The 19,740-nt window shown below is 49.1% G+C and overlaps 1 protein-coding gene across 1 annotated transcript in view; it reads left to right on the top strand.

The window, feature by feature from the left end:
• Nucleotides 1-19,740, top strand: part of scfd2 (sec1 family domain containing 2) — an 82,226-nt gene that overhangs the window by 39,269 nt on the left and 23,217 nt on the right. The gene's annotated exons all lie outside the window — the stretch shown is intronic.

Raw genomic sequence — 19,740 nt, 5'->3', positions numbered from 1 at the left:
AAATGTGCATTTTTTTTTACTGCAGCAGAAAGTTCCTATTTGCGGGAGGAACTACGTCCACAATACTCTAAATTCTTTCTAGCTAAAGAATAATGCAAGTGAGAGCTGATGGAGGCCGTCCACCACCACAACTAGCTGCACCACCCAGGCTAACGGCGCCTTCAGCCTTGAGCCTACACACACACACATATATATATATAACCTCTTCCTTTCAGTACCACCACTTGCTTCATAATTACAGCTACTTTTAGTTTTGGCTCGTTCTTCAGCACACGCCATGAAATAATAACTCAGCGGTTTTTCTGCTCATATCTCTGCCTGGTCGTTACCGGCCGGGTTAAAACCGTCCATGTGAAGTTCTGCTCTGGGGTCGTCGAACCCTGCAGAACATTTTTCACTCCCCTCTCACTGAACTCGGTGCCTCTGCCTCTTCCTGTTCCACTTGGCGAGGCGCTGCTCGGAACCGAGGGGCCCCTCTGGCAGCCGAGGGCCCCGAGACCGAGATGTGAGTTGTGTTTTTAAAGAAAGTGGGGAAAAAAAAAAAAAAAATCAGACTCTCTGTTGTAAACACTTCATTGGAAGTCACCCTGCCGGAGTGTGCCAGGTGTACGAAAGAGGAACAGGGCCACAAGAGGAGGGAAAAAATAATTACTGGAAGGTTTAGTTTAGTTTTTATTATTTTTTTTTTAGTTTCCATTTCGAAATTTCATGATTAAAGACGAAAGGCTCCTCTGTGCACTTAAGCCTTGTGGCGAACTTCCATTTTCGCCAGAGTAGTTTCCTGTTTGGTGTGGGTAACCGAACTCAGTTAGCTAGCAGACCTAATCCTCTTTAGTGCAGGTGCACTTTTTGACCAAGAGAGGAAAAAAACAACCTAGCGTGGACAATTTCTGGCAAACTGTGAGACGGAACGACGTGCGACTCTCTCTCTCTGTCCCTCTCTCTCTCTTTCTCTCTCTCCCTCTCTCCAACATTGTGACATTCACTCCTCGATTAAAGGGCTCAAATGGAAACCAGACGCGGTAGCAAAAAAAAAAACCTGGTCGCCATGAGAACATTGTTTTTACAAATTCTTCCATTTTGCTCCTTGGCGACGGCGCGTGTGAAAACACAGCGGCTGCACGCAAATGGCTGCAGGGAGGGCAGCAGGGACAAGCTGGGCTGAGCTGGATCTTGCCGGGCCGGGCCGAGGAGAGACAGGGATGCCGCGGCAGCTAAATCCCAACCTCAGCCGCCCCCTTCAGGGAGCTTAATTAAAGAGCATCCGAGGGAAACGGCGGCCCCTCAGACTGCTGTGCGGTGCTGTGCGACGGTGTTTCCTGTCTGCGCCGCTCGACCCGACTTTATCTTTATCTTTAGCTTCGGTTTCCAGCTATGAACTGAGGAGCGAACCTCAGGGAAGAGGAGCAAAAAAGGCTGCGAGTCGCAGTGGAAGGGAGTAAATCAGTGAGATTTAAATGTAAATGTTTGACCTTTGAACCCACGGCGATATGACACGGGATATCTCTCTCTCTCTTTCTCTTTGTTTTTTTTGTATTCCCTTTTCACCCCTAACACGGTCAAAGCAGACGATCCCCCCCCCCCCCCTTCTCCCCCTGCTGGGTTTTTTTTCCTGGCTTTCAAGATGCATTTTGATTTGATTTAGCGCTTTACAAATCAAAGGTTTTTTAGGGTGTTTTTATTTATTAAATTCCCCTGAAACTCCTGTCTGGAGTTTGTGGTCAGGCTCGGTGGCTGCGGTCCGACTCTCCTCTCCAGGTGAAAGCACAGCAAGAGGCTTCACTAACTAGCTCGGAAGCCAGCATCTCGCTGCCGGCCAGCCAGCCGCCACATGTGGAGCAAGCGATAGAAACTGAAGCTCGCAGGCGAAGCCACAACTGGGGAACAAACACCGCCGAAGGGGGATAAGAAGCAGCCGCCGCTGCTCTCCCAGACACCTGCCTTCCCATTGGCTGTCTGCGGTGCAGGCGGCCCCCCCTGCGTTTGATGTGTGCAGGTGGTGAAGCTGCTCCCGGCAGTTCAGTTGTGAGAAACAATGATGCTTGCAGCAAGAAACTAATGATAAAACTTATCCTGAACGGTTGCATTTCTTTTTTCTCCAACCTGTCTTTACCTGCCTAGTTTCTGTCTTTCTCTCCATCTCCTCTGTGAGATTTAGCTGCAGCAGCGACACAGCGAGAGTTGGCAAAAAAACAGCTTTTCTCTGACGACCGTAAATAAGAGGGGGTTGTTTTTCATCCTGTCAGTGTCTCTTTTTTTCTTCTTTCCCCTGCGCTGGGCATGGAAGGAGGCGATGGATGGATGGAGGGTGGGTGAGTGGGTGTGTGGGAGGCAGCAGGAGAGTGGGACCTCCACCGCGCTGCTGTTTGGGTTGGCAGAGCGTCGGCCCGACCGGCCAAGGGACATGAAAGGCATCACACACACACACGACTCCGACCGCCGTCTGCAGAAAAACCACCTTCAAACTTTTTCCTCCTCTTTGTTTTCTTCATTTCCTGTTCCATCCCTCCTGCTTTCTCTCTTCTTCTCTCCAGCCTGCCACCCTTGCTGTCCTTCTCCCCTTCCTCCAAACCTGCCGGCCTGACTGAAGGGCCGGGGAGGCAGAGCCCTATTGATCACGCCTGATTAGCCATGTTATGAAATTAGCCCCAATTATTTTTAATTGGCACTCTCTCCCTTTCTCTCTCTCTTTTTGCTTCCTCCTCAGTTGCACAAACACACACACACTTCTCTTCGGGGTGAACACAGAGCAGCCGGTGGCGCTGGTCCCCCTTCTTCCCATCACTTCCCCCTGGACTCCTCACCCGCTCATCAGATAAGCCGATGACACGGGTGCTGGGCTTTAATTAGCGCCGGCTCATCAGCTCCTCGCCGCCGTGCCAGACGTCGGCGGTTTCACACGACGGGCCACACACGGAGTCGCCCCCAGATCCCCCCCCAGACCGGCCGCTGCGGCGCCGCACACTGGCTCTCTGTTCCTTCGCATCCGTCAATCACCGCACTTTTCCTCTCCTCTCGGATTATACTGATTTCAGCCCACAGCGGCGCTCCGGACCCGTAAATCCAAACAGGGGAAGGCGACGTTGGCCAGTAATTGGAGGGTTCGCTCGTCGTCTCTGGACGTGTTGTGGATACAGCCAGGCGGCAATTTCTAATCCACATGAGGGCTCCACCTCATGGACACTGTGCGTAGTTGCGATAATAGCAATAAAACAAAGCAGATAGCAGATACAAACAGCATCTCCCCCGTACTGCTCCATTAGGGGTCCAAGAGTGACTGGAAACAGCAACATTGTGTCGCATTTACATGAGCGTGCACAACCTCTTCATGTCGATGCAAGTCTGCCCGTCTTCAAAACACCTGCAGGTGGATGCACACTGTCCTTCCCGTCACCTTGCAATAGTTTTGCTGTTTGGGGTGCGATGCATCAGGAAACAGTTCTTTTTTCTTTTCCTTTCGTGCATTAATCTGATGCTGCACTCGCCACATATCGATCCGCCACCAGTCTGGAGGCTTTAACCCACCGGGAGAGAGACGAATATGAATCGATGGGCGGTTCGATAAAGTAACAAGCCATTTTTTTTTTTCTCGTCTTCAAACTGAAACTGCATGATAACGAGACTCTGACGTGCTGCAGTGGCTGCTGATTTTAAATAGAACCTTGGTGTGATTTACACATTTGAATTTCAATTTTCATTTTTTGACTGTTATAAAAACTATATGCATGTAAACCTTTTTGCATATTGAATTTTAAATATTGAAAAAATATTGAAAAGTGATGCATGCTCAGAACGAAACTCTTGCGCATCAACGTTGAAATGTGTCATTATCATGCAAACATACTGGTGTCCGCTCCGGGACAGATGTGGCCAACAGCTAACAGCGAAGTGGTGTTGACGGTTCGCAGCGTGCAGAGGGGAAAGTGATACCTGCCTGCAGGCCCATCTTCTGCCGTGCAAGCTGGATCCCACACTTGTGCCCCCCCCGGGGGGGCCCGGGCTTTACGCCTCTGTTTGCTTTATGGAGTGTGTTAGCGCTCAGCGGAGAATTCCTCCGCTTTTGTATTTATGACAGGAAATGCACGTCATAAAAGTTGTGTAGGCGCTCACATCTCCCTTACATGTCCGCTGGGAAAATCTTAGGGGTAAAAAATGAAGGGAAAGGAGGGACTCAGTGGTGATCCGGCGCAGGCTGACAAACAGGCGCTCGTGCGCGCTGAGCAAAGACAGAAGGGGGGCAACTACGGAGACGCAGCCGGGGCTCCTGGGGGACTCGGAGTGAGACAGCGGCCCCTGGCCCCTGCACACGCACCACTGCAGACCGGGGTCAGCCCGCGACCCTCTGACGGAGCGTAGGAGTCGGCCTGACACGCTCCTGCAGCGTCTGCGGGGACGTGCAGCTCAGAAGCAGGAAAAACCTCCCGATCTGCACCAGTACCTTCACAGAAACAGTTTGGAGCCATCACGTTGTGCCCATTTTCACGTCTCTGTTCTGCAGTGGAGAAACGGAGAATTCCAGACCACACATTGTTTAACCCTCTGTTTACACCCTCCCCACTGAATCGATGGGTTTTAGCTTCCTGCTGAAGCTAAAGCTTTGTTGAGCCCCTTTCCCACTGGCCAAAAAACGAGGAAACGAGGCGGAACTGAGGGCAGAGACGACACCTGGTGGAGGGTGTGGTCACCGACCTGACTGAGGGCTTGATTGAGGTGTCAGTGCCCTCTGTGACATCACCGAAGACCAATTTACAGGCCTCTATGGTGTCCTAAAACATGATTTTTTTTTTCCCTCATCAACGGGAAGATGGTTGACTGATTCCTGTTGGATTTGGATAACATGAGACCCTTCTAAGGAGTTTTCCGGAGTCGCTAGGGGTCCTTCAAACACCCCCACCTCTGTCCCCCTTCTCAAAAAATCCTCATCCCTAAGTGGAGGAATTTTGTCGACCGTGTGCACGTCTGCTTTTTGCCAGAGTCGCCTGCTTTTACAGTATATCTGCCTTTTATCTGCTGCTGCGGAAGAACATGTTTACGTTTGAGATTCCAGCCGGCGGTGAAAGATGACCTGTCCCAATTTACCCGCTTCCCTCCCCAAAGCTGTCCCCTCTCTCCCTCCCCGCTCTCTCTCTCTACCCCTTCCCGCCCTCTACCAGTGCAGCTTCCTCCATTTCCCCGAATACAGGATGGGTTGCTAACCTATTCCCACCTCACTGGGACGTCCAGCTGCGAAGCTTTTGGCTGCAGAAGAGGAGGAGGAGGAGTTGGAGGAGAAGAAGGAGAGCTGTGCCATCAGACAAGGAGAACACGGCGGTTCTCTGTGTTCTTTGGAAGCGGCCCGGTCCGATATGGGAGCCCTTGAAGGGGGGGGAGTTGACTTGGTTCGGAGTCCTTCTCCGCTCGCTGCTCCCGGGTGGAGAATTCCTCCACGGGCCTCGGCACCAGATGGAAGCTCTCCTGGCGCTATGAGCTGGCCGGGTCATTTCCTGTCGAAAGGCCTGGTGTTAATCAAGGCCCGAGCCAATAGCAACGCCCCCTTTTTCCCCCTCTCCCTCCTCCTCCTCCTTTTCTTTATTTTACAGCCCCTCTCCACTTTAACCCCCTCCAACTTAGCAGAGAGGCTCAAAACTCCACATATTTCTCTCTCCACCCCCCTCCACCCAGAGTTTCTCCTTTTTGTCTCCCTCAGCCGCACTTCTCCCTTTGTTTAAAACATGTCATACCTTTGCGTGAGCCTCTTTTAGGTGGCTGTAAATAACTCTGACTTTTGGGTTCCATCTTATCATGGGGGTCCCTGCGGAGGACCGCTGGTCCAGCCAGCAGATAGAAGGAGATAGTGAGGAATAAGAGAGGAGAGAGGAGTCTTTCTTTCTTTCCTTCTTCCCTCGTGTCTGGTCACTTTCTGTTGTGTCTCCTGCGGACTCAGCGGGAGAGATAGGCTTATCTCCACCCCCACCTCCACCCCCGCTCCTCCTGCTGCTGCTCAGCTGACCCGCTCACTGGCCAGACGCAGGCGAGGTGATGCTGGTGGTGGTGGGGAATGTTTGGACTGAGCTCCTCACGGCCTACGTGCCTCATCGCTCATGTTCGATGGTGAAACATTGCGCCGGCCTCATCCTCGGCGGAGAGATATTTATACGCCCGGAGAGTCGGTGGCCGTGTAAATGTAGCCTGGCGGACCCTGATCCAGCCGGAGAGGAATTCCGGCTCAGCCAAATGTGAAAAACACAATCCTGAAGCGCGAGGCCACGGGGGTCGAAATGTTTCAGCCTTGATTTACGAGGAAGATGTGAGATTACAGTGACAAAGTTCTTACCGCAATCAAAACCCTTGTGATTCAACAGATATCCTGGTTCCCATTTTTGTGAGTGAAATTATGGGAATGCGAAGGATTTCAGTGGTCGCAGTTGCGCAATCTGCCTGAAAAGACGTGGCGGCTCGTTGCTTCTTGGCACTCACGACTTCACATGTCAGGAAACGATGTCGGGAAAAGCAAAAATATTCCTGAAAAAAATTGGTTGATGTCATTTCAGTAACACCCCTGAAAACTGGATGATAAAAACACCATTTTATTCCCGAGGATGAGCCTTTTCTGGCCGTCAAGCATTTTAAATTCTAAAAAATTTAAGGAAATTGAAAAACAAAATCCTATAATTTTCAAAAGAAAAAGTTTGTGGGCTGGTTTGAGGTGCTTTCTTGTCTTTTTGTTAGGAACAGTTTTGTAGATTAAACTGTGACTAATACATACACTAAACATTCAGCTAATGAGCTGCATTAGACTAATTTGACAGTTTGTCCTGGTTGAAGAGCAGCGTTCCTGACTTTAATTCCTCAAATCTCTCCGTCTTCCGCCGCTTCATCCCACCGTTGTTCCATCTTGGTTTCGTAAAATGTGCCTGACTTGGAAACTTGTCAGGTTCTTCATCCTGAATTTCCTCGGCCAGTTAAAACAAAGAGCCTGTTGCAATCGCGGTAATCCTGCTATCAATAGAACCTTCCCTGTCGCGCTCTTCATCATTTCATCTTATCTCTGCGCTGTCAGCCCCTCTGAAACACACACACGCTCACTCCCCCACACGCACACACACGCACTCCAGCGCTCTTTGATGCTGCCAGCTGCTGGCCGTCTGCGCTGCGTCTGGCGGCTCGACGCTATCACATCCAACCGGGTCCGAGTCGGCGTCCAGGTGAGCGTGTGAGGGAGGGACGGACGGAGGTGGGGGATGGATGAATGAATGAATGAGCCGCCTGTTGCTGCGTTTCCTCGGCAGATGGTGGGAAAAGCAGGAAACCGAGGGCTTTTTGGCAGGCGGGGGACGCCGTTGTCTGCGTCATATGTTGGACAGCGATAATGACCGTCTCGCAAGCCGAGGCACCAGAGCGCCGAGGCCCCCCTGTTGATAAACACTCGTCCAGGGTCCCAGCCATACACCTCTTCTTCCTCTTCTTCCCATGGACGCCAGCAGCCCATAGATCCCCTGCTTTATTAGAACACTTTGCCCTGTTTACCAGCTCCCCTCTCAACCCTCCCTGACCCCCCGAGTACACGGAGGCTCGCCACTCAAAACAGGCTATTTCTGGGGCCGCGTTTTAATTTCCCCTCTCCGACGTATAGCAATAGCAAATCCCAAAGAAAAGCCAGCGCAGGGGGAGTGTGTTATTTCCACGATGGGATGTGTGCTTTTAATTTTCTCCTTTTCCTGCCCGCCACGACTCCGAAAAGCTCTTTTTAGACCCAGTCCATGCACAAGCTGCTGCTGCTGCTGCTGCTCCTGTGCAATTTTCACACTTATTGAGCAGCATCTCTCCACAGTTTACTAGTCACGTCCTGGATCTCCGTTGCACTTCTTTTAAAAAACATTATTTTTTTAAGGTCCTGCATGACTTTTGTTTTCGGCGTTTTGCAAGAAATGTGCAATTTGGCAGATGGAAGCAAATATGGCCAACAAGTTGTGACGTAGGGAGCTTGTAATGGCAGCTTTCTGTTTGCGTACAGTGCACGGCAGCATGACTGGTAGCGCCGACAGCTGTTGATTGATGTCAAACGTTTTCCCTAGTCCAGCGAGTCTTACTCGGGCTCGAATTCCTTGATACCTGAAAATCGGCTTAAAAGTTTCACATATCCAGGGTGTCCGTCCGTCTCTTCCTTCCTTTACTTTTGATCTTAGCACCAAACGAGAGAAAGATACAAACATTTTTTGAAAGAATTCAAGGACAGAGATAAAAGGGAGTGAAGCCACCTGTGGAGTCTTTATTATTACTGTGGCTTTGTGGACAGCAGAGCAGCATCACCCCTAAACACAACTAAATCACAGCTATTCTAAATAATGACTCGTCAGTTTTGTGCGCCTTTTGCCTCCCGCTGCAGACACGTGGACGAGCGCATCTTACACGCCAAAATCTGCCGCTCAGGTGGGCGCCGTCTCCCTCTGATAGGTCCTCCTCGCATCGCTGCACCAGTCAAGGGTCTGCACGCTCGCGCACACACACACACACACACACACACACACGGACAGCTGTCTTGTGCTTTGGCTCAGACTAACTCATCAAACTTATTCAGTGCTTGTGTTCCTAGTTTGGTGATGTGTTGCTCCGTGACAGTCGGCCGCCGCAGCGTGTGGGAGTGGATTAGCACCCGAGACGCATTAGAAAACGACAGGATTAGGAAGTTTTGTGCGTCTCTGTCGGGCTGCCGTGCACAGAGAGCAGCGATATAGCGGTGTTTTGCTAACCCAGTTTGTGTGGGCTTTTGCAACAATTACCGTGGCAGTATAGAAACGAGGGCGGGGACGGAGGGGGCGCTAATTCACCAGATTAGCACAGCGTCGCGTTGATCCACGTTTGAAAGGGAGCGAGAGGCGCGGCAGACGCTTTTGGAGAGGCGGCCCGAGCCCACGTCGACCTGTCGAGGTCAGAAATAATAAGCGGTGTGTCTGCTCTCGCTCAGTTTAGCGCCGGCCTCGTCCACCCTGTAATCCGCTTTGATGTGGACTGGGGAGCCCACCAGGATGTGATGTTTGTGTAGGACCGCCAGGCCTCGCCGGGCGGGTAAGTATATGTGTGATCCCGGCGGCTCGGCCAGTCAGTCGTGGGCATCGCTGGTGAGTCGTCGTCGTCGCCGCCGCCGTGCAGCTCGGAGGGAGCGCGGCAGGAAGCGGAGCAGATTAGGAAAAATCTGACACTGGGGGCCGGAGGAGCTTCCTGCGATTGGGAGCTTCCTCTGCGTCCGCGGGACTCGCCGCCTTATCTCGAGCTCTCCCTGTGCGCCGCTGACTCGTCCTCCAGTCCGCTGCTCTTTGACTGGCTGTTGCCCACGCTGAGCTGTTTGTTTGACACTCTTGTTGTCTTACAGACAGACTCCCAAAAGGATGTCCAGAGGGTCTCTGCTGCCTCTGAGCAATGATCCCTGATAACGCAACATGTCCTCTGGTTGAACGAGCGTCCAGAGCGGCCAGCAGCTGACCAATCAGAAGCCAAAGACTTTCACAGCAGGAATCTTTAGCCTTTTTACATTTTATCTACTGATTTTTTAAATCTAATTACGCCACTTCAGTTTGCTCCTTATTTCAATATGATATTTGAAGTCGATCCAACTGCCGCTCAAGGAAAGTTTGCTCAGCCGATGCAAGACACGATGTTGTGCACTAGCCTTGTGCATCAGTGGGTGTCAGCTGCTGCTGCTGCAGCTGCGTCTCAATTTTTACTTCTGCAAACTTTTCCGAGGAAACTTCTCAAACTTGTTGTGCTTTTCCCACAAGCTTGTATTTTGTCTCCCCTTAACGCCTCCCCAGCGTGCACTACTACTGCTGCAGACTTGTGCTGTCATCGCTCTGCAGCTTCCTCCTTTTCCTCCTCCTCCTCCTCCTCCTCCTCCCCCGCCTCACGGTGGGATTACAGTCTGCCCATATCGTCTGCTCGGTGCCGTGTCACTTCTCAGCATCATCTGAAGATCGCAGCAGCCTGCTGAGCTGCAGGTGGTGCAGGCAGAAATTGGGTTTTGTTGGGGGAGAAGTGTGGCGGAAGAAGCGCAGAGAAAATGGGGAAACCCGACAACTTTGCCAAAATTTTTACTGGTGGAAAGTTTGCTAGCTAAGCTCACTGACAGAAGGTGGGATTTGATTGGACGCTGACAGTTTAAGGGAGGGTCTTCATACAAAGAGTCACGTTCTGGAGGCTTCCTTCAAGTTTAATATGCAGCTTCCATTTTAATCAGGTGACAAATTAATGACAAAACACTCATAACCAGTAAACTACAAATTAAAAAAAAACATTTCCATTTACTTCCTGATTCATTAACACAAACCACTGCGTTATGCTCAATGATGGATGGGCAGGGCAGAAATTAGTGCAGAGACCAGTGCGGGTCACTACGGCTGCACGGACATGACTCATCGAACGGCATGAGTCGGAGTGAGTGAATGAGTGTGAGTCAGAGTGAAGTGCATTAGCGCACATGAAAGCCAGAGGTAAAAAAAAAAATGTAAAAAAATGTGTGGGGACGTTTTGGGGTTCTGGTGCAGTGAAATGAACGATGCCTTGTCATCTGTTCGAGGTTTTTTTCCGTGGCGTCGTGCGTTTGGAAGGCAGAAGAAGAAAAGAAACATTCCAGATGAATCAATCAATCCACGTGCAAGAGTGTGTGTGTGTGTCTGTGTGGGGAACATGTGGCTTTAATAAGTGTTTTATGTTCGTCCCCACCCCTTTTGTTGCACGGACCTGTGGCCGCTGAAGACGAAAACACGGTGATTCGTTCAGGATTTCACTTGGTTTTGTCCTCTGGCCACAAAACAATCATCATCCCAGCTAAACAACCTTTCTTTTAGAGCATCCCAGAGGAAAAACTGAGGTTGGAGCATCCAGCGTCCGTGTGTGTGTACGTGTGTGCTCAGGCTCTGGTGGTGTGTTGACTGATGAGCCCGTAAACAGACCCCGCGGCTCAGATATCAGCGCCCGTTTATTGCTCCGGGTTCAGATCTGGACGTCCCGCCTTGTTTATTTGGCTTTCAGGTATCAAATTAAAGCCGCAACTCTCTCCCACAAACACGCGTGTATCCCCCCCGCCACCGTCTCTGCGAGCTCCGGCAAGTCAACAAACAGCCGCGCATGAGCCTGTTCGCACAAATACACATCTCAGCGTCCAGCAAGCACAGACTGTGATCTCTCCGCTGTGTGCTTTCCCAGGGACACACACTCGCGCTGTCCAAGCAGAGGTTCTGCAACAGCAACACACACACATACACTTTCACCAACACAGCCATCTCCTCCTTCATCTCCTCCTTCCTGACCAGCGTCAGAGTCGTCGCGCTCTGTCTCCCATGAGAGCAGCACAGTTACTGTCCAGAAAACCTTTTTTTTTTTTTTGTTTGTGACCAAATTTTTAGTCTGTCTCTTTGCAGTCATGACAGATTTATTTGTATAGTAGCACATCATAACAAAGTCACCCGAGGGCACTTTACACGCTGGGCAGGTCACAGGCCTCAGACTCAAGGCCTGCAGGTCAAATCCGGCCGGTTGTGTTTTTTATGAGGACCACTGAAGCTTGAGAGTTGTGTGACTGGCTGAAAAATTGAAAAGTCCATGCTGATTTCAAAGCGCACGTTTGTAATTTTGTATTTGTAACCCACCTAGTGTCGGCCAGTTTGCTTTCAGCGTTTCCACCTCAGCAAAGTTGGGAATTTAAAAATACTGATACCAAGATGTCCAACATGAAGAGAAGTTGACGCAAGCTGAGGGAAGTTTGATCAAAACTGTCAAATTGAATGTAACAACTGTTTGTTTGAGAGTGAAGTGTAGTGATGAGTTAGAGTGATGTCTAAGGCTGCGTTCAGACTGCAGGCGAATCCGATTCAAATCGGATTCCTTCTCAAATTTTTAGGGCTGACTGTCCACACTATTTCTTAGCAAGTGTCCAAATAGGATCTGGTTCTGTTCAGCCTGGGCCACGTTATAATAATAATAATAATAAACTTTATTTATATAGCACTGCTCATACACAACATGTGCAACCCACAGTGCTTAACAAAATAAAACAAAACAAAACAAAGCAAAACAAAGAAAGGTAATAATAATAAGAACAACAATCATAGTAGTAACAATGAGAAAAAAATAAAAAGCTCCCAGCGTGGAGGGAGAATAATCATAATGACAAATAAAATAAATACATAAAAATAAAGTTTGAAACAGTGGCCCATCTGACAGGTTGCTGGAGCAACGACGTCGGAGCGGAGGCGTTGTCCAGCACGTGTAGTGTGTGACGTCATTTCACTGCGACAGCGGCACTTGTTGCCATACATGCCCTGGAGCTTGGCTTGAATGGAGCTACAGTATCTCCCCACACACTGATGAGCCAATGAGTTTCCTCCTCTGTCCAGGGACTGCTGTTTTCTACTTCTTCTGTCTGCTCCATTACGCTACAGCTCCACACCCGGAATGTCGCTCTCTGGTCTAGCGCATTGGGTCTTAGGTCGTCTAGAGTGACAACACGGACAGTCAAAACTGATTGGTGTGTTTGGAGCTGTTCACACTGAGACGCAGATCAGTCCAAAACGCCACTTGAAACTACCTCCCGAACGTGGTTTCAATCTGTTTTGCAAAAAAACGGATTTCATGTGATTTGTGACTGTTTGGACTGCAAAAGAGCCATCCAGCTTCAATCTGGATGGGCTAAAAAAAAAAAAACACATTTCGGCTGGCAGTCTGAACGCAGCTTCAACCTCATCACTGGGAGGACTTTATAATAAAACATCTACTTTAAAGTTTAGGAGTTATTACATTGATACAGTTCCTCCCATCACTAACATTTTGTTGTTTTCTTTGATTTGGCCAAACAGTCATGTGACGTCTCCAGTGGTGGTTTATTATCGGCAATACGATGTAAACGATCGGCAGTCACGAGCGCATGCTCACTTCTCTACACTCGCTTCACACACACACTCCATCATACCGCTCACACACGCTCTGTCTGTGGCCTCGGTGTGTATGTGTGTGTAGATGTATGCGTGTGTGTCTCCGAGCAGACGGTGTTTGTCTGCGGTCGCTGGTCGTGGCGCTCCAGTCCCGTCCCGTCCCATCCTCTCCAGGACACTTTGAAAAGAGGCAGTATAAATAAACAGTCCTGCCCCACCTCTCCACATTGCCTGGAACCCTCCCACCCCCCCTCATTTTCTCTGTTTACATTAGCTGATTTAATGGCAGGCGAGTCTTGTAAATTTGATATACGCTTCAATAAATACCACGTAACAGAGCTTTTCCTATAATTTGATAAGCGCGGCAGATTGCGGCCACGTGTTTATGAAGCTGAAAGGAAAAAAAATCTTGCTATCGACGCTTTCATTCGTGTTTTTTACCTTTTTTTTTTTGAGCCATGGGGGGGGGGGGGAAATGGCATATTTCTCAGTCTGACCTCCCCCCTGCATGAACCCCCCGCTCCCCCACACACACACACACACACGCACCCCAGCCCTGTCTGAAACAGGAAGTGCCTATTTATTTAAGAGGGGTGCATTTACAGAAACCCCTGTCCTGCTGCCTCAAAGACTGTGTGCTGCGTTCAAAGACAGTCTGCAGTATTTACGGCCTCTCCCCCTTCAAGGAAGGTTTTTCTCCTGTTAAATAAATGGAGCTGCAGTCTGAGCCGTGACCCCTCGGCGGGGTGAAAAAAATCATCCTTTTTCTTAATAAAAGAATGACTTAGTCCACTTCTTTGTTGCATCAACGTTCTCTTCATCATTTCTCTCTTAAAAGCGTTTACTCAGGGAATGAGGCACGGTAAAATATGACTGTAATATTTGGCTAATACCTCAACTAACTAGTCCACTAAGACAAATAAAGGCTTAGTAATGGTGCAGTCAGCGTTTATTAGACAGCGACGGAATTTTGAACATCACACTGTGTGCAAAAACAAAAAGTGTTATGGATGTGCATAACTGCATGACGCCACAAACTGTTTCTTCTGACCGTCACCTTTGCCACTTGTATACATTGTGTACATTGTTTTTTACATAGATGCAACTTATTGGTTGCATTTGAAAAAGGGCAAATGATAATAATGATGCTGCACCAGGACCAGCTTGCCTGGTTTTTGAAATCCCCTTCACACCAATGTCCAAGGCCAACACCAGACCAAGACCAAAAAGTGTCGAGGTTGAGACCAAGTATGAGTGGTAGGGAGTTCAGTCAACCAATCTGCTGCATTTCAACTCCTCCAGTTGAGCTTTATATTGGCGGAAGAAGACTCTTGGCCTTTTCTTTTGCAGCCCTCCTGTTTCCATTATGAGACACCCTATCTCGACATTACTCCTAAATGACATCATCCCTAAATCTGAAGGAGTTGCTCCACGTGCACGACTACTCCTCCGTGGATCAGTCATGGATGGATGGATGGATGGATGGAGGACGGATGCAGGATTCTCCTCGCATCGGCACCATTCTCATCGGCAGGGGGAAAGAAAGAAAGGAAAAAAAAACCCAGATCCAGCAGCCTGAACGGCCGTGACTTGTGGCGTCGCCGCTCGTCACTTCGTTAATGATGAGCCCGGCTGTGAGTCTGGCTGCGAGTCAAGCCTCCTCTCTTCTCTTCTCCTCTCTTCTCCGTGATGAGCCGCGCTGGCGGTGCCGGTTCACAGCTTCAGGGCAACGCTCCGGGCCGCCGCTGCCCTGCACATTATCACATTATTACGCTTCCTTGTGTGTTGGACTGGACATTAGCCATTGAGGCTTTCTCAAAATGGTATTTTGTTAACTAATCTGACACACTTGGGAACTTTGATTTTACTTAAAAAAATTTTAAAAAAAAGTAAAAGGGAGATGTGCGGGGGAAGCGTCACGTGATGCATCTGCCACGGTCCGCTTTAACGTTCAGTTCCCACATCTCTTCGCTGGGAGATTAAATACGCAAGGGTTTGAAATTGTCGAGGCAGCGGCCAACAGCAACAGCAGCGCCGTGATGTGGAGCAATAACTGTCAGGACGCCACTTGTTAGCCGGCCGCAGCCAGCGCGTTCAGTGCGGGAAGAGAAGTGATGAGGAACCGGTCCATTCAGCAGGGAAATTTTTTTTTTTTTTTACTCGCAGATCCTTCCACAAATATCTCTCGGCGCTTCAGACGTGTTCATAAAGTGCGTTTAGGGCACAAATTTCTTCATAAGAAGACAATCGGGTCAGACATTTTTTTTTTTTTTTTTTCGCTAACAATGTTCCCAGAGGATGCTACAAATCCTCATTTCCTGGCTGTTGCTTTTCTCTGTGTAACATACCAGAAAGCCCTCCAGGCTCAGCCGGCACCGCCACATGTAGGATATGTTGCATATTTTGCGGCTGTATTTTAATTGGGCCTCTTGATAGTCCAAATACAAGCGGATCACCTCGCTGCTGATTTATTTATTATTTTCCTACGGGGGTGTGCGATTACACTAAACTCTGGATGTTGTCTCTAAACACGGAAGGAGCAGCGGTGTTTTGAGAATTTTTGCCCCCTTTTTTTTTTTTATCTCTGTCTACCCTCGACTGAGAGCGGGTTCAAAATAATAAAGAGATGAATAATAGCGCTGCCAGGCCTATGGAGGGTTGATATAAAAGCTGCAGCCAGAAGCCAGGTAGCTTAGTGTAACACAAACACAGGAAATGGGGTTAAACGGGCTCCATCCAAAGGTAACAGAATTAGCTTCCAGCAGCTCAGGCCAGTAACACCTCATACTCACGCCTGTGCTTTAATTTGGGACGTTACACTTCTTTCTATATGGATATGTTTTCTATTAATTGCGAAATGTGTTAAAAACAAACAGAGAGGAAGAGGCAACTTTGTTTTGCGGAAATTTTTTTGTGTGTGTGTGTGTTTTCGAGGAGTTTTGGCCACCTTCCGGGGGTTCGAATTAAACCACCAGGAGATTTTGTCAGCTGTCAGTTCCTTCACTTTTCCAAACAGGCATATTTCCCATATATTCCCAGCTTGTTTCCCCACTAAGAAAACACTGCATTGATGGCATGTCAAAAGTGTGGAAGTGTGTCAAAAAGTTTGTGTGTGTGTGTGTGTGTGTGTGTGTGTGTGTGTGTGTGTGTGTGTGTGTGTGTGTGTGTGTGTCGCTGCTCCTCTCTGAGGAGACTTCTCTTAAAGGCCCAGTGTGTAAAATATACAGGAACCTGGCACAACATGGACTAGAGTGGAAGGAGGTGGTCATGTTCCACCGCCACCAGGTACCTACAGCAGACCAGAAGGTGGATCTGATCAGGGTTTAGACATTTTTTTTGACAGAAGACTGAGATTCAGAATAACCTTGTGAGGACCATGTACCTGCTGTCTGCTGGGCCAAGTCCTTCAGACTACACTCTGATTTTTATAATAGGTCCATATCTGAAGGCGAACTTGACATCAATCAAATATGCCTCAGGCTTTGCATTTGAAAAAAAACACTGTGTATTTGTCGGCTGAGTGTAGAATACAGCACGTCTGTCGCCCTCACGCTCTCTCTCTCTGCTCCACAGATAATATTATGATTTCATGTTTTGAACGCACGTCTCGGTGGAAGTGTAGTAGTACAATGAAATCTCCCAAATCTTGGTCTCTTTCACGCAAACAGATGACCTCAGAGGGCCGGGCCCGGCTGCTACGCCTCAGCGGCTCCCTTCAAATGTCAACCTGCGTCCAGTATGACAGCCTGTTAGCGCCGCGTGTGCTATTACACGCCAGACAAGCCTTCATTTTCGCCCATTATGGCCAGGTTACAATTTCTGCGTGAGGCACAGTGCTGCCCAGATCTGGTCAGGAAAAAAGTTCCAAAAAAGAAAAAGAAAACACAAAAAAACAACACAGTGCTCTCCCAGTCTGCAGTGCGCCACCCTTGTATTAAAACCGTGTAAAGTTCCCGCCAACTAGTGGGTTCAAAGTTTTTTGTGATTTTGGCAAAGGTTTGATGCAAAGAGGGCAGCTTTGGAAGGGCGGAGTCAGCATTTCAGGGCAGCATCGTTTTTGCTCTACGAGCGCGATTGTGAAATGGCCTGAAAATTCAATTTCTTTTCTCTCTCTCTCTCTCTCACTCTCTCTCTCTCCTTTTTTCACCGTCTGCGGCACTTTTACGTGCATTTAATGGGCTTCTGCAGCTAATTGTGTGCCGCTGGTGGGTTTCTGTTTTGATTCCCGCTAAGCGGTTTTTCTCCGATTTATGATTGGGGTTTACAAGAGTCAGAAGAAAAAAGGAGCGAAAGTAAAGAACAGGACGGGGTGGAGCGGGGGAGGGAGGAGGGGAAAGTGACTTGTTTTTTCAAGCAAGTTTTAGAGGGTTGGTGCCTCACATCTGGAGCGCAACCTTCGCCGTATTATCCGAGATGGAGAATGAAAAAAAAAAAGAGGAGGAGGGGTTGGGGAGGTAACAAAGTTGATCTGTCTCAGGAGAAAAGGAGAAAACAGCTCAGTCCTGGCAACAGTGTGTTTAGAGGCCTGTAGCTGTGTGCGTGTGTGAGAAAGTTAGGGTCCAGTAAGAAGTTTAACAGTGCCCCCTAGTGGCATTGTTGAGACCTGCAGCAGTTTAGGTTGGCTTGTCATCAGGCTTTTTTTTGGGGATGTTTGTCATCATTGTCACTGATTAGCTTCTGGCAATCCGACTTGTTTTTGTTAAGGGAACGGGAGACAAAGGGTTGGGTGTTCATGTCTTCTAAAATGATCTTGTTAGTGGCACAAGGTTCCATATTCTACCCACTTACTTATCTATTTTTTAACCCGGACTCCACTGCAGCTGCATTACATAATTGAACATTTAAAAAAAAATTTAAAATAAATTTAAAAAATAACTCTTAAGATATCCCGGAAACAGCTTATTTAGCCCTCTGTTTGCAGCCTCCACGGTTTTAGCTCCCTGCTTTGTTGGACCTTCCACATGTTTGGAAGGGGGGGGGAAGAAGGAAAAAGAGGGGAAAAATTTAAAAAGAAGAGAAAAAAACTCTTTAGATATCCAGAAAACAGTTTATTTAGCCCTCTGTTTGCAGCCTCCACAGTTTTAGCTTCCTGCTTTGTCGGACCTTCCACATGTTTGGAAGGGGGGGGGAAGAAGGAAAAAGAGGGGAAAAATTTAAAAAGAAGAGAAAAAAACTCTTTAGATATCCAGAAAACAGTTTATTTAGCCCTCTGTTTGCAGCCTCCACAGTTTTAGCTTCCTGCTTTGTCGGACCTTCCACATGTTTGGAAGGAGACTAAAACAAGACACGTCTCAGAGGGCGGAGCCAACACTCAGCTGGGAGGGATGTCACTTAACCTGGCAGATGCATTGGTGCTCTCCGTGAAATCACTGAGGGGTGAACCCGAAATATGTGCGAGTGTGTTTTAGCACACATTTGCTCAAAAAAGTTGGCAAAACTAAAGAATGAAAGGATATTTTCTCCCATGTTTGATGCTTTGTGGCTCCCTTAAAAGTCGTTTTAAATGTGGCACAGTCGGGGAATGACGACTGTGCCACATCAGTCGTCATTCCCCGCACTGCCTCTCAAGCGTTCTTGTTTTGTTATTTTCCACGTCTGATAGCGAAAAAACATCTGGATTATGCATCATGTTAAGAATAGGGTCCGATATTAATGACACAGCAACGCAAACATCAAGCCGTCCCCTCCTCCCCTTTCCAGCTCGTGTGTGTGTGCCTATTTGCTGTGCATCTGCGCGTCCGACAGCGCACATGTGTTTATGCATTCTGGCCGCACCAGTGCAGCTTGTAACTCTAGCCCAGCGTGTCGCTCCAAGGAACACAGCAGATGTTCAGATGTTTCTCCTCGGGAAAACAAACAGAACAGGGGCCATTTTTTTCAGGACAGGAGGGACTGTCAAAATAAGAGCGGGCCCCTCCTCCCCCTCCAAAACAGGGACTCCGTTGTGCGGGTCACAGTTCGACCTCTCCTGAAGGGGGCGAGGCGAGAGGGTGGGGGGTGGGAGGTTGTTTTGCAGGATGTTTGTCCAACCTGCATTTCAAACGCATAAAAGTTTTACGAGGGACTTTATGTGTGTTTGTTCGCGGCCCCCCCCCTCCGTTATTGTTTGGGAGCCCAGATGAGGTGATTTTGCAACAATTGCACCTGAGGAGTGAGAGGGGTGATGGAATCCTGAGAATTGAGAGAGGCGCTGGAGTAAACACAGCGCGAGAGGCCACGAGCCCGGGAGATTAATGCGGCGTTCGGCACTGTGGATGACAGAACTGAACTGGGCCCCTCGGTGGTCGGGGGGGGGGGGGGGGGCGCCCCCAGGTGAAGACCTCGAGGAGGAGGAGGGGATGGAAGGATGGAAAAGAACACACATTTTCCTCCACAAATGTGTCTTTTTGCCACATAATGATGATAACCTTTGTTATTTTAACAAGAGTCACGCACCTTGAAGCAGGGATGAGAACTTAATGGGGGGGGGGAGGATATGGGAGTGGGGAGCTCTCAGAGGAGAATGTCAGGTCATTTGTGCCTTGGCTGCTTCGGGGGGAGATGGATGTGACACGCAGGGAGCAGAGGGGAAGAAAACAAGCTGTTGGAGCTGTGAGACTGAAGAGGATCAAAGTGGCAGTGAGGTCGTAAATAAGGCCGGCTGCTCGCCGAGTGGAGCGACGCTGCAGGACGTGGCAGAGACCAGAGATCTGCAGCTCCGGCAAGATGCTGCTCTCCAGCAAATGCAACTTTAGCCACACGACCGAAACAGGGGAGGTGGTCCTGAGACCAAGCATGTGTGTCTGTGTGTGCGTGTTTGCGATGCTCGGTGCCGGTTTCCTCTGGGCCACATGTGCTG

Source organism: Nelusetta ayraudi, unplaced genomic scaffold, assembly GCF_046127955.1.
Source record: "Nelusetta ayraudi isolate G7.1 ecotype Tasmania unplaced genomic scaffold, CSIRO-AGI_Nayr_v1 ptg000059l, whole genome shotgun sequence".
Classification (NCBI taxonomy): domain Eukaryota; kingdom Metazoa; phylum Chordata; class Actinopteri; order Tetraodontiformes; family Monacanthidae; genus Nelusetta; species Nelusetta ayraudi.
Note: the sequence above shows the minus strand (reverse complement) of the source record. Positions and strands in the feature narration are given on the sequence as shown.